We start from the raw sequence: 12,450 nt of genomic DNA, 5'->3' as shown, positions 1-12,450 counted from the left end.
CCTATGATGGGGTTCGACTGACCACTGTGGCGCCTCCTGCCGGGAGTCCTGGGAATTAGCTTAGTTTGCCAGTGCGCCCTCTTCTGGTGATGTCTTGCCGTGTCACATCTGCTCCAGGAAGCGTGTTGTCCCAAAGAACACAGAATACTGTTCAGGACACAGCCCTCTGTCTGCGTCACACTCTGTTCTCCCCCCTTCGGCGGGAACCGTAGTCCACTGTCCAGCCACTTCCTTGGTGGTGAGTGGGGACGGTAGGGGGGGACCTGGGCTTGCACACTACTCCAGGTCCCGGCCCAGGGACCCTGTAGATGGCAGCCATGTGCTGCGTCCCCTCTAGCCCCACAGTCTACTTTCCAGCACCTCTCCACCCTTGTCTCAGGACCCCAGCACGTCAGCAGTCGGCTGAGAGCTCACTCTCACACCCCTGATCCTGTCCAGCACTGCTCTGTCAAAGGTGCTAGTTGCCCTCTACCTGAAAGGTGCTAGTTGCCCTCTACCTGTCCTTCTTCCTCTCTGAGCTGTAGGAAGTGACTGACCTGTTCTGCCCTGCAGCTTGTCTTATATTGGCCTGCCTGGCCCTGATTGGCTGCTCCTCCTAGCCCTCTCGAATTGGCTGTGTCCTGCACTGCCTCCCTAGGGTCCTCACCAATTGGCTGCCTGTTGCACAGCTTCCCTAGGGTTCTGTTAACCCTTTATGGACTAGTGTGGGACAGATGCCCCATCACAGTTTCTAACATTCTGTTCGCATTTTTGACTGCCACTGCACATTGAGCAGATGTTTTCAGAGAACTATCCACAGTTACTCCGAGATCTCCTTCTTGAAAGGTAACCGTTAATTTAGACCGCATCATTTTGTATGTATAGTTGGGATTATGTTTTCCAATGTACATTACTTTGCATTTATCAACATTGAATTTCATCTCCCATTTTGTTGCCCAGTCATCCAGTTTTGTGAAATCCCTTTGTAACTCTTTACAGTCAGCTTTGGACTTAACTATCTTGAGGAATTTTGTATCATCTGCAAATTCTGTCACCGCACTGTTTATCCCTTTTTCCAGATCATTTACGAATATGTTGAACAGGACTTGTCCCACTATAGATCCCTCATTTGGGGAAATCGCAGGGGTCAGCACAACCGCAGTGCAATGGATGAGCCTCATCCTGGGAAAATCACCTTCATGATCATGGTATCCCTGGGAGGCACCACTATTTACCTCTGTTCATTCTGAAAACTGACCATTTAATCTTACCCTTTGTTTCCTATCTTTTAACCAGTTACTTATCCATGAGAGGATGTTCTGTCTTACCCCATGACTGCTTACTTTGCTTAAGAGCCTTTAGTGAGGGACCTTGTCAAAGGCTTTCTGAAAGTCCAAGTACACTATATCTACTGGATCACCCTTGTCCACATGTTTACTGACCCTATCAGACAATTCTTATAGATTGGTGAGGCATGATTTCCCTTTACAAAAGCTATGTTGACTCTTCCCCCAACAAACCATGTTTATTTATGTAATTGATAATTTTGTTCTTTACATAGTTTCAACCAATTGGTCTGGTACTGAAGTTAGGCTTGTCGGCCTGTAATCACAGGATCAGCTCCGGAGCCTTTTTTAAAAAAATTGGTGTCACATCAGCTATCCTCCAGTCATCTAGTACAGAGGCTGATTTAAGCAACAGGTTACACACCACTGGTAGTAATTCTACAGTTTCATATTTGAGTTCCTTCAGAACACTTGAATGAATACCATCTGGTCCTGGTTACTTATTACTGTTTAATTTATCAAGTTGTTCCAAAACCACCTCTGTTGACACCTCAATCTGGGACAGTTCTTCGTATTTGTCATCTAAAAAGAATGTCTCAGTTCTGGGAATCTCCTTCACATCCTCTGCAGTGAAGACAGATGCAAAGTATTCATTTAGCTTCTCCGCAATGGCTTTGTCTTCCTACAGTGACCGCCCTGTACTTTAAATTGTTGACTGGTTGGCCAGGAGAAGAGGGCAATGCTTTCTGGCTTGGGGGAGGAGGGGGGACGTAAAACTGCTGGAAAAGCAGTCAGCATGGTGGATGACTCACCACCTCGGAATGAGGGGTTTTAAAAGGTCATCCTAGGCCTGGACCCTTCCTTCATCACTTGAAACAGGCGAGGCAGCACCCACCCTCCCTCCCTGTTTAGGTCAGAAATATGCCAGGTGATTAGCTATATCTGCTGTGGGCATTACACTAGCCGCCCTGTTAAGGGGGGCTGGGAAGGAATTTTTCCCTTACCACCATATTGGCCAGGTGCAGTGGTGGGGTTTTCACCTTCCTCGCAGCAGGTTCAGGTGGGCTCTGTTCATGCACAGCATGACGGGCGGTAGGCCATATGTTGCAACTCTTTATTTAAGTGTATAGCGGATGTTCAGTACAGGTACTCCATAAATTAAGACACAAAAGAAAGGGGAAAAGGCATTAAGGAGAGGTCATTGGTAACTGAGCAAGCTGGGGGCAGCTGGGGACTCCTCTGATTGGTACAGTAGGGAGCCAACCCCCAATCATTATAGTCCACCTTAACCCCTCCTACGAGCAGGGGTGATCGGTAAGGTCCTGGCAAAGGAATTGCTGGAGGGACCTGGATGAAAAGGGGGGGAGCTGGTGAAAGCTCCCTCCAGAATTGGAAGCCCCCCCCCCTCCTCCCGGAGGTTCCTGGCAGTGGATCTGCTGGAGGGATATGAACGGACAGGTGAGGGGGTGGCAGAGGGGGCTGAAAAAAGTACTCACCCCCCCCCCGGTGAATTGTGGGAGTTTTCACCCACAATGCACATTTTATCTGCGAGGTTAGTCCCAGACATCTAATAAAGTTGCGGCCTGATTAAACCAATATCTAATGTCTCCTGTCATTCTTTCAGCACAGCCAGACAATACTCCTTTAGCACCTCGATCATCCAGTGGCCACACTGATTGCTTGGCAGGCTTCTTGCTTCTGATGCCTTTACAATTTTTTTTTCCTGTTAGTTTTTGTGTGTTTTGCTAGTTGGTCTTCAGATTCTTTTTTGGCTTGCCTAATTATACTTTTACACTTGACTTGCCAGAGTTTATGCTCGTTTCTAGTTTCCTCACTAGGATTTGACTTGCAATTTTTAAAGGATGCCATTGTGCCTCTAACCATTTCTGTTGTTTAGCTAGAATGGCACTTATTTGGTCCTCTTACTTTGTTTTTTAATTTAAAGTATACAGTTAATTTGAGCCTCTGTTACGTTGTTTTTAAAAAGTTTCCATGAAGCTTGCAGGCATGTCACTCTTGTGACAGCACCTTTTAATATCCATTTAACTCACTTCCTCATTTTTGTGTAGTTAAATGCTATTGTGGTGGGCTTCTTTGGTATTTTCCCTCTCACAAGGATGTTAAATTTAATTACATTATGGTTGCTATTACTGAGTGATTCAGATACATTCACCTCTTGGATCAGATCCTGTGCTCCACTTAGGACTAAATGAAGAATTGATTCTCCCCTGGTAAGTTCCAGGACTAGCTGCTCCAAGAAGCAGTCATTAATAGTGTCTAGAAATTTTATCTCAGCATCCCATCACAAGGTGATATGTACCCAGTCAGTATGGGGATAATTGAAATCCCCCATTATTGAGTTTTTTATTTTTATAGCCTCTCTAATCTCCCAGAGTATTTCATAGTCATCATCACCATCCTGGTCAGGTGCTCAGTAGTATGTTCCTACTGCTATACTCTTATTGTTCAAGCATGGAATTTCTATTCACAGAGATTCTATCATACACTTTGATTCATTTAAGATTTTTACTGTATTTGACTCTGCTTTCTTTCACATATAGTGCTATTCGTCACCCAGTACAACCTACTCTGTCATTCCTGTACATTTTGTATCCTGGAATTACTGTGTCTCATTGATTATCATTGTTCCACCAAGTTTCTGTGACGCCTAGCATATCAAAATCCTCATTTAATACCAGACACTCGGTTTCACCCATCTTAGTATTTAGACTTCTGGTATTTGTGTACAAGCACTTTTTACTTGTCTGCCATTATGTGATGTAGTTCTTACCTGTACTCTATCAACTTCTATTCTTGCTATCCTTCTATCCTTGCTACAGGACACATACACCACCCTCCCCTAGAGCTAAAGAAACACTAGTAGCAGCCTTTTGCCTAGGTTTTCTGAATGGCTTTGCAATACCTGGGGAAAGTTTCCTTATCCCTCTCTTCCCCTACCTAGCAGCCCTGTGCAATTACCGAAATTTAGCCCTTAGAAAGAAAATAAAAGTGCTAATGACTGGATATAGATGATTCACCATGGTTAAACACCGCAAGCTCTAATTACACAGAATTTACATAGATGAGGAAGCATGCAACACTTCTGCTGTATTCCTCTATACCTCCTAAATGCTCCCTATCATGTATTCACATTAGTAGTCTTCCGTCCACCCACATATGGTGAGGGCAGCATCCAGTCTCCAGTGAAAAAATATTAAAAATACTGCAACACATATGCTTCCAGGAACTGTGTCAAAATAAGCTGATTTAATACCAACATTCCTATCATGTTAGGAAAGCAACTTCTAGTACAGTATCCGCTTGCAGATTTTTATCTAGCAGTATAACTACTGACTCTATTTTGAGATGTTTTCTTTCCTTAACTGTGTCAGACAGATTATACCATGAGGGGAATTTTCAATATGAAAACCAAGATTCAACAGCATTCCCACCTTTTATGTTGGGGGAGAGGTGGACTTAATAAATTAATATTTATTTTTTACTGTTATCACTGTGTTTGATGCCCTTTGGACCTGTGGACACCTTAACATAAATTAATTTAATATTAAATAGTACACACAAACACAGGCTAACAAGTACCACATAACTTCTGGAATGGGAGCCATTACAAAGCCATTACAACTCCAACACATAGACAAAATTGCAATGGAAACAAAAACTCTTTGCCCTGATGAGGCAGAAGGTGAATCTTAGCAATAGAGATTTCCAGGACTGTGGGCCTTCAACAGAAAAGGATTTGTCCCTCATCCTCTTCAGTTGTCTCTCAGGAGAGTTAGTAGATCTGTTGCTGTGATGGGGTTGGCAGCTCCTCAGGTGGACTGATCTTAAATAATGTAAGACTTCAGTGCCTCAGAGCTTTCCCTTCTAATAAAAGGCAGCTAGTGCAGTTCATGGAGTGCAGACGTCAGTGCATTTCATGGACATATTTTACAAAAAATTCCAGTCTACAGGTGGTTTTCAAAGGCAGTCTCACACTGAGCATATTACAATGATTCAGTCTGGAGGTCATCTGGTTGAACGAGCTACTGAAGTGGAAAATTTTCACTAGGGACAGGAAAACCAGTTCACTTAAAATCATACCCGTCATTTCAATTGCACCTTTATTGTGAGATTAGAAAAAGTTCAGTTTAAGGACCCTTTCTTTCCTTTCTTCTCCTGACCCAAGAAGAGAAGGGATTGTGTACTTCCTCAAGTTCCACTGTTTGTTAACTTATCTTGTTGGAGTCCAAAATCTCAGAAGTCTTTCCACCACCTTGGTTGCTGCAGTGTTAAGATTGTTCATGAACAGAAACCAGAGTATATACAGCAGCATTTTGCTCAGACATTTTGTTCACACAGAAAGAGGTCATCCTCATCTTCCACTCAACTCAAGCCCATTCATTGGAAGATGGGGGCGGGGGTCCTCAATTATTGTCTGTCTAATTTTGCAAACATTTTAGTAGAAATGCTAGAAGCCAATATTGCATGTGGGAGATCTGATACTGAGATCTGTGAGTGTAAGTCATAGCCTAGCCATAGTATTGGTGCACAGATGATTTGCAAATGTAACCTATTATTTTCACTTTAATTAGATGATGTGAGAGGTATGAGGGATGGATGAAAGAAATTACTTATTTGATACTGTATTTACTGGTTCTAGTAAACTGTGATATGAAGCAGCCACAGGCAACAGAGTTAGTAACACAATCAACTAAAAGTCATTACTAACTTGCTCAGGCATATGTACTGAACTGGGACTATATGGCATATCTTTAGTGTCCTAAAATAGAGCAAATGAGGGGGCAGTTGGAATGGGCTGGCTGAAGAAAGGAAGGGGGGAGAGAAAGATGGGCAAACGCTTTGTGTAAAACCTTCAATTCACTTGCATTTATCTTTGGGTATGAGAATTGAGGGTTTTGAGAACTTCAGTCTGTGCTTGTGAAAATTCACAAAAAGATTGAGGCTGTTCCCATTGCTGGAAAACCTGTAACTCCAATGGCCCGGTCAACCCCTTTATTCACCGAAGAAGCCTCACAGTCTTCTTGCTAATTTTAGGTGTTTTAAGAGAATTTTTTCTGGTGGTGGTCTGGATAACCTAATAAATCTTTCCAATCTTTAACTTCTCTGAATCAAAGGGAGTCCTCGTGCTCTACCTGCTTTCTTGTGGTTGGATAGCTCTCTCAGTGGGGTTTGCAGAGGGCAGCAGCTGGTCATTCCCCCCCACTTCAGGATCTTTGAATCAGTTGGTTTGGGGTTCACTAGTATTGGTCATTCTGCCTTACAAATCCATCAGATTCTGCTGATGAGACTGAATGTGTGTGGCCTCAACCCTCTCAACAGTACAGTGAAGCAGGAGATCACACCTGTTCCTCCTGCTTCCAATCAGCCCCTTAAGGAGCTCAAGGGCTGTGAAGACCTATAAATTATAATCCTTATAAATGCATCTGGGAAATGCCTGGGGGTTGCCTTGCATTCACACACTAGGAATTATGGGAGTGAACCTTGTAACACAGTTGCTAAGAAATCAAGAGATGACCGTGAGCTGGAATCTCTAAGTGAACAAAGAAGAGTTGGTTCCCTTGCAGTCCTTGTGACCCAAGCTTCAGGAGTTCATTTTGAGAAGTGAGCCTGGCAGGATTCACACAGCTGTAGAGAGACACCTAACACATACTCTGAGTGAAACAATTCCAAAATCCAGCCAAGAATTCGTAAACCGCATAAGTCATAAAGTTTGCTTTCAGAGGCATTGTTTTCTGTTTATAGTCCATTATACCTGCATTGTATCTATTTATTGTCCATTCCTTATTACCGAGTAAGTGACCGTTCTTCACTTTAGGACGAATTCTAAAGCCCTTACTAAGTTGTTCCTCAGGAAAACTCTCACTGAAGTCAATGGGATTTGGAAGTTTGCCTGAGTAAAAACTGAGTAAGGGTGTTAGGATCTGAACCTTAAGGTATTTTACTGATTCTGTCAATGTAAAAAGATTAGTAGAGTTCAGATACGGATCAACATTCATTTGTCTAGGACTCGGCTTTTTCCATAATGAGGATTGCGTAGAGTACAAAATGAGGACTGAAGAAAGTGTAACCATTCAGTTGCTGTAAATTTATGACTGCTATAGATTGCCCTAGTAGATTATTGAATTAGTAGTGCAAGAGAAGGATCATATAACACAAATAGAAAATCTATCCAGATTATAGGACATTCAAATCTATTAATAAATTTAACAGGCTTGCTTTCGGAATTTTTTTACATTGTATATATGGTGAGGAAGTCAGTGAGTACAGCATATGTTTCAGGTACTGTGAGGAAGATATCACGATGCACTGCTTGGGTTTTATGTAATAAAATCATAGCATAGGACTCAGCAAGGTACTAAGGGCTTGTCTACACTACCACATAAATTGATGTAATTTATGTTGTTCAGGGGTGTGAAAAAGCCACGCTCATGTACAATGCAAGTTATATCGACCTAAGCGCTGTCCACACCAGCGCTAAGTTGGCGGGAGATGCTCTCCCGCTGACATAGCTTCTGCCTCTCACTGATGTGGAGCAATTATGCTGATGGGAGAACGCTCTCCCATCAGCAGAGCGTGACTTCACCAGATGTGCTACAGCATCGCAGCTGCATTGGTGCAGCTGTGCCAATATAGCGGGTGGTGTAGACTAGACCTAAGTCACGTATCTTACTGTAAGCATGTGATACATTGAAATCAAAGGGATTATTCACATATTTAAAGTCAGGCATGTGTTTATGTACCTTGCTGTATCAGGGCCTTAAATGGAAAACATTCACTTTTCTTTAAAATGATATTGTCTCCCTCCCCACAACTTGTTTGTATCCTTTTCACCTCCTGCTAATTATTTGTAATAATGTGTTCCTACTTATATATGTATGTTATAGCTGCAACAGATTAAATTATTATTCTTACATATCTGCATGCCACCTGTAACCTTTGGAAAATAAACATTAAAGGTTGCAACCCGCCCTAAACCTTGATGATAATGATTGGCAGTTTTAGAAAGTGTCATCTAGTTACTATTCTAGTAGTTAATATTCTAACAATGGTAATTTCTTAAAACAAAAATGATACTAGATTCACAGAGTGAAATTTATACTTTAACAAATTGAGCTGTAAAGCTTTAATTTAAAAAAAATCCCCAAAACCATAAGATCCAAATCATAAAATAAATATAAATTCAAAGATAATAAGGCCAGAAGGGACCATTGTGATCATCTAATCTGACCTGCATAACGCAGACCATAGGACTTCCCTGAATAAATTCCTGTTTGAGCTGGAGCATATCTTTTAGAAAAATATTCAGTCTTGATTTAAGAATTTCCAGTGCAGAATGCACCATAACCCTTGTTAACGTTCCAGTGTTTAACTACCCTCACTGTTAAAAAAAAAAATGTGTGCCTTATTTCTAATCTGAATTTGTCCAGATTCAACTTCCAGCCATTGATTTTTGTTATAACTTTGTCTGCTAGACGGAATATCCCGTTATTATCAAATACACAGAATGTATGTGTAGATTAAAAATTTATAAATATATTTAACAGGTTAACTTTTGATATAGGCCCAGAACTGCTTTGACATTAACTGGCCTGTATTTTTTATTAAAACCACATAACCAACTTTTACTCATTAGAACCACAGTGTAGAGCACAATGTGTACTTTACCTCATTTGAGCCTTCAATAAAGTCTACACTTTTCATATTTTTCCACAACAACTTTTATTAGATTTACTATGGCTAGTGGGTTTTTTAAATTATTTTAGTTTTTTTGTGCCAGCACATTTTCAACAAACTTTATGCAAATAACTTTCTATTTTTGTGACTGTGTTCTAACAAAATAATCTGCACGTACAACCCATCTCTGCCAGACCTGAAACAGACATGGAAATGATATAAATGTGTCAGTGTTACAGTAGGGAAAATACATGAATGCACATGGTGTCTCTTTTAACTCTTTGGCTCAGTGTGATACTAATTCATTTTTGACATTTGGAAAACTTCTAACATTAATTTATAAGTTTATTGTGGGGGATAATTCAGACAGACATAGTGTTGAAATAAAAACTTGAAAGAATGCACATCAGATTTTACAGGTGCATAGAACATTAATTTACAATGACAAACTTTTTGTTAAAGGTTGACATAATATTGAATGGAATGTTTTGTTTAAATATGGTGGTCTAGTTTACTGACCAATACCAAAATGTATGACCAAACTGGGACTTTGTACAGCCTGCGTTTCTTCTACTTTTTCTAGAATCATTTTCTTTCTTTCTTTTCCCCCCTCTGATCACCAGTAGTTGCCTTAGAGTATTTTATTTGTATTATTTTCCATAATTGTATTTTCCTTTAAAAAGAAAAGTATTTACCAAAGTTGATAATGTAAGATGTATAGTTCAGAACAAGTAATATTTATAGAATGCATACTAAGTTTGACCTTTATGTCAGTTGTCACAGAACTTGATTTGTTTGTTTGAAGTGATATACATTTATACTGAAAGCAAAAATTACAGTTATTAGCACTTAGTATAAATGGATATGCTTTCTCCATGGAGGACTTTTTCTTTTGAAATTTACTTAAGGAAAATGCTGAGAATGTATATCACTTAGTTATGTCAAATGGGAGAATTGGGAAATGGGGAAATGGGTAATGAAAATAGTTTTGTGTCTTTCATATGCCCACTTGAGTGAATAGGATGAAATGTCTTCGTTTCCATTTAACGTTTCATGGGATAAGCTGATCTCTTTGTGTACAAGAACAAATTGTCTTGGTAATTTTAGGACTAAACTCTGTTCTTGAATGTATGGACAGGGATACCATGAAGTCAATATAAACCCTATGCATGCATCAGGGGCCAGAATTTAGCTGGTGGTATTTTTTAATATGTTACTTGATGGTGATAATAGTAAAAAAAATAAAGACATATTTGATGGCAACAAGGGACAAATGACATCGGAAACTTAAATCTAGACAAAAAAGCTAATGTAAGGCGGGAAATGGAAATATGAAGACATTTTAAGTGCTTTTATCCATTTTTCTTTGGCTCAGGTTGTTCATAGATCCTGGATACCAGGTCAAAACTCTGACATTACCCCTTTAAAAAAAATCTCTGAAAAGAAAAACACATTCCTTACTCCAATCTGGGTAATGATCTTTCACTGCTCTCACTACTACCTCCTTCTCTGGAAGATACTAGGTACATTGTAAAATCTGAAAATCTATCAAGACCCACAAATCCTAATACCAACCTTGCCCCTTAACGTCAGCTGCAACCGATTCTGACTCTGTCTTCTCTGAGTCTCCTGGGGTGGGCTTGCATTTATATCACAACATATGCCAGTCTCTTGGGCTAGAGAGTTCATTCCTCAATCAAGGCAAACTAATGGAATCATTTTTCCAGTAAGAGAAAGCTGCACATCAGGATTTTGGAGCTATAGGGCAATATGCCTGGCCCTTCTTTTTGAATCCTCTCTTGGCCACCAACATATTGTCATTAGGTCAGACAACTCAGCAGTCTCAGCATACTTGACCTGTCAGAGGCATGGATGGAAAGGACCAAGAGCTAGTCCCTTCTTAAAGAATACTCCCCTTTGTTCAGATGGTCCAGCAAAATCTGGAATCCATAACAACTTTTCATGTAGTAGGCTATTTAAGTAGATTAGCTCAGAGGAGCCCAGATATACTCAAGAAGATTGTCTTGTCACACAAGGAGCTATTCTAATGGATAAGTAACAATACACAAAGAGCATTGAGTGTCCACTTTGCATCTAACTCCTACCCAGATACTGTAAGGTATACTGAAAACCCTAAAGCATAAGTCCAAGATGTTGTCTTGGTTCACTGGACCAAGGAGATATTATTTACATTCCTTCTGCTTCCCATGACCTGGGAAGTCCTCATAAAACCACAGAGATGCTAATGGCCCCAGAATATGCATGAAGTTATAGGTCTGTGGGCCTCTTTTTTGTCCAGAGCACTCAGCTCTTAGAAAAAAGAGACTTCCTGTATAAGGGTCCCATTCTTCATTCCAGGCCTTATTCAGATTAAAAGCTTGTTTTATGAAGAGCCTTTAGAAAATACTGAGATGCTCAGATTGTGTCCTTTCCACCATGCTTTATTCCCATAGGAAGGGAATTCCCTTTGTCTGATGGTGTTTGGGTGACCATCTCTGGCTGGAGTAGGTTCCAGAGACTTCAGCATGTAAGACTTCTTTCCTTACCATTCTTAGATTTATTGCAGATGTGGTTTATAATGGCCAGCTGTCAGCCACTTCAGCTCTTAGCTTACTTAGTGTTAACATACCATTAATGGCTTTCCAGTTTGGTCTCACCCTTTAGCAATTAGATTCTTCCACATGATCTTCTATCTAGTCTATACCCTCCTACCTAGGTCTTAATTTAATTCTAAAAGTTGTGTACTCAGATTTCCTTTGAACCTACTGAATGCCATCCAGATGTCCATCAGGTTCTGATGGTTTTCATTCAGTTCACACGGGAGCTTGTGATCCTAGTTTTCAAAACTGCTTATCTGGTTTTCCACAAGCAGAAACTGGTTCTCCATGGCTAAGTTTTTCAGTTTTCTCCTTCAAGTAGTGTCTCCTTTATTTCTTAACTAGGAAATCATTCTCCCATCTAACCTCCCAACATATATCTAAAGCCAGGAGCTTGGAAAGAAATCCTCCGGCATTCTCTAGCCTCGTTCTCTTCTCTCTGACGTTGTCTGGCTTCTGCCCCTGTCTTACTACAACAGCCTTAAGTGGTGAGAAAATGGCTTCTGGATGGGGATGCAGATAACAGCCTTGCAGGGACAGTAAAAAAACCACTCCCTCTAAGACCCAAGATACATCCTTCTCTTTGTGCAGTGGACAGCTGGAGAGATTGGAGAGAATAGTGGAGATGGAGAAACAAAAAGTTAGAATTTGGGAGGGAAATTATTAAGTTGTGTGAATAGGGGATGGAGTAAGGGATGGAGAGATAATGGGGGTAATACTCAACTTAAATCCCTGACAAAACTTTGGAATGGTTTATCTGTAAAAGTATTTTGGGAAAGGGGGTAAAAGTTACCTGCAGAGTATATGGATAGTGCATTTTTGCCTTTACAAAGGTAGAATTTTTAGAGCAAAACTCAGGTCATTGGTAGGACAGTATAACACATTCGTACTTA

General features: G+C 40.6%; 1 protein-coding gene and 1 pseudogene across 17 annotated transcripts in view; one reads left to right on the top strand and one right to left on the bottom strand.

Annotated features, from left to right (window-relative positions):
- SLC25A21 (solute carrier family 25 member 21) overlaps nucleotides 1-12,450 on the top strand; it is a 373,699-nt gene that overhangs the window by 159,952 nt on the left and 201,297 nt on the right. The gene's annotated exons all lie outside the window — the stretch shown is intronic.
- On the bottom strand, nucleotides 1,090-1,198 carry LOC114020725 (annotated as a pseudogene).

The sequence above is a fragment of the Chelonia mydas genome, chromosome 6 (genome assembly GCF_015237465.2).
Source record: "Chelonia mydas isolate rCheMyd1 chromosome 6, rCheMyd1.pri.v2, whole genome shotgun sequence".
Taxonomy (NCBI): Eukaryota; Metazoa; Chordata; order Testudines; family Cheloniidae; genus Chelonia; species Chelonia mydas.
The sequence above is the reverse complement of the archived record's forward strand: the minus strand, read 5'-3'. Positions and strand labels throughout refer to the sequence as shown.